This window comes from Mastigoproctus giganteus, unplaced genomic scaffold (genome assembly GCF_048544385.1).
Source record: "Mastigoproctus giganteus isolate SK-2022 unplaced genomic scaffold, ASM4854438v1 scaffold_135, whole genome shotgun sequence".
Classification (NCBI taxonomy): Eukaryota; Metazoa; Arthropoda; class Arachnida; order Uropygi; family Thelyphonidae; genus Mastigoproctus; species Mastigoproctus giganteus.
The window spans coordinates 15,001-17,624 of record NW_028328412.1 but is presented as its reverse complement, the minus strand read 5'-3'; the positions used below and the strand labels follow the sequence as shown (position 1 = coordinate 17,624).

Here is a 2,624-nt window from a genome sequence, read left to right as displayed (position 1 = left end):
AAGAATGGTGATGAACGTTTACACGAATTTCCGATACACGTACCGCCATGTAAATTAAAAGCAGAACACGAACGAAAAAGAAAATGTGAGCCCAAAAGGGACGGTCTTGGGCCGCCTGCGCTGAGAAGTGTATGGCGGTCCGATGTCTTCGTCACCCTAAAATCGCTGGGTGTTCGGAGAGAAGCCCCCAGAAACGAGGGCGAATAAAGCAGATACTGACCGATAAGAGAAGTAATGGAAACGAATGACGAAAAATATGTGGGCTGATACCCGCGATGGCTAATCGGCTCTTGATGCAGGGCAGCGTACCTGTGAACCCCTGCCATGTGTTACACCTCTCCTCTATGCCTCTCGTTCCGTTCGCGAAGTAGTGCCCGTTGGTCTACACAGCAGATCCAGTCGCCTGTTTCGGCCGAAGTGCTGATCGGGCGGCGTTCTGGATTCGAATTTCTATTTATTGAGTTTGCTGCCTATGCGCCCGAGCGCCGAGATTTCTTTCGAAGTCGAAGCATTCTTCCGCACCACGAGTTGGAGAGCGGAGCGGGGTCGAGGCGAACTGCTCCTCATTGTGAGGTCTTATTTAAGACACGGTATGCCGAGAGTGTACCGTGGTGTGCCGGACTTGGCGCACCTCGACTGCGACGCAGTCGGAAATGATTTTCTGCGGCGAGACCGCATTGCATTCGTGGACTGTTGCGAATGCTACCTGGTTGATCCTGCCAGTAGTCATATGCTTGTCTCAAAGATTAAGCCATGCATGTCTAAGTACATGCCTAAGCAAGGTGAAACCGCGAATGGCTCATTAAATCAGTTATGGTTCCTTAGATCGTACCTTTTTACTTGGATAACTGTGGTAATTCTAGAGCTAATACATGCAGCAGAGCTCCGACCTTCGGGGACGAGCGCTTTTATTAGACCAAGACCAATCGGGCTTCGGCCCGAAACTCCTGGTGACTCTGGATAACTTTGAGCAGATCGCACGGTCTCGTACCGGCGACGCATCTTTCAAGTGTCTGCCTTATCAACTGTCGATGGTAGGTTATGCGCCTACCATGGTCGTAACGGGTAACGGGGAATCAGGGTTCGATTCCGGAGAGGGAGCCTGAGAAACGGCTACCACATCCAAGGAAGGCAGCAGGCGCGCAAATTACCCACTCCCGGCACGGGGAGGTAGTGACGAAAAATAACAATACGGGACTCTATTGAGGCCTCGTAATTGGAATGAGTACACTCTAAATCCTTTAACGAGGATCTATTGGAGGGCAAGTCTGGTGCCAGCAGCCGCGGTAATTCCAGCTCCAATAGCGTATATTAAAGTTGTTGCGGTTAAAAAGCTCGTAGTTGGATCTCAGTTCCAGACGGGTGGTCCACCGCCCGGTGGCTACTGCCCGGCCTGAACAATCTCGCCGGTTTTCCTTGATTCTCTTCACCGAGTGTCTTGGGTGACCGGCACGTTTACTTTGAAAAAATTAGAGTGCTTAAAGCAGGCGTAACGCCAGAATAATGGTGCATGGAATAATGGAATAGGACCTCGGTTCTATTTTGTTGGTTTTCGGAACACGAGGTAATGATTAAGAGGGACAGACGGGGGCATTCGTATTGCGACGCTAGAGGTGAAATTCTTGGACCGTCGCAAGACGAACTACTGCGAAAGCATTTGCCAAGAATGTTTTCATTAATCAAGAACGAAAGTTAGAGGTTCGAAGGCGATCAGATACCGCCCTAGTTCTAACCATAAACGATGCCAACCAGCGATCCGCCTGAGTTCCTCAACTGACTCGGCGGGCAGCTTCCGGGAAACCAAAGTGTTTGGGTTCCGGGGGAAGTATGGTTGCAAAGCTGAAACTTAAAGGAATTGACGGAAGGGCACCACCAGGAGTGGAGCCTGCGGCTTAATTTGACTCAACACGGGAAAACTTACCCGGCCCGGACACTGGAAGGATTGACAGATTAAGAGCTCTTTCTTGATTCAGTGGGTGGTGGTGCATGGCCGTTCTTAGTTGGTGGAGCGATTTGTCTGGTTAATTCCGATAACGAACGAGACTCTAGCCTACTAAATAGGGGACCGATCACTGAAGTCGGTCCGTCTTCTTAGAGGGACAAGCGGCGTTTAGCCGCACGAGACAGAGCAATAACAGGTCTGTGATGCCCTTAGATGTCCGGGGCCGCACGCGCGCTACACTGAAGGAATCAGCGTGCTCATCGCTGTCCGGAAGGACTGCGTAACCCCATCAACCTCCTTCGTGATGGGGATAGGGGCTTGTAATTGTTCCCCTTGAACGAGGAATTCCCAGTAAGCACGAGTCATAAGCTCGTGTTGATTACGTCCCTGCCCTTTGTACACACCGCCCGTCGCTACTACCGATTGAATGATTTAGTGAGGTCTTCGGACTGGCGCTCGGAGCGGCCACCGTGTTGCGCCGGCGTGCCGGAAAGATGACCAAACTTGATCATTTAGAGGAAGTAAAAGTCGTAACAAGGTTTCCGTAGGTGAACCTGCGGAAGGATCATTAACGGAGTTGCCGCGAAGCGGTAGCACCGCCGACGGACTGTCGGACTGACTATTAATGCCTTCCCGGCTGTGGGGCTGTCGTAAACAGAGACGCCCGTAGACCAAAATAAAC

At 51.3% G+C, this 2,624-nt stretch overlaps 1 non-coding gene across 1 annotated transcript; it reads left to right on the top strand.

Annotated features, from left to right (window-relative positions):
* The first annotated feature begins 703 nt into the window (after positions 1–703).
* Positions 704–2,513, top strand: LOC150074663 (small subunit ribosomal RNA). Its single transcript, XR_016548093.1, has one exon. It is a non-coding gene; the product is annotated as a small subunit ribosomal RNA (ribosomal RNA).
* The last annotated feature ends 111 nt before the right edge of the window (positions 2,514–2,624 follow it).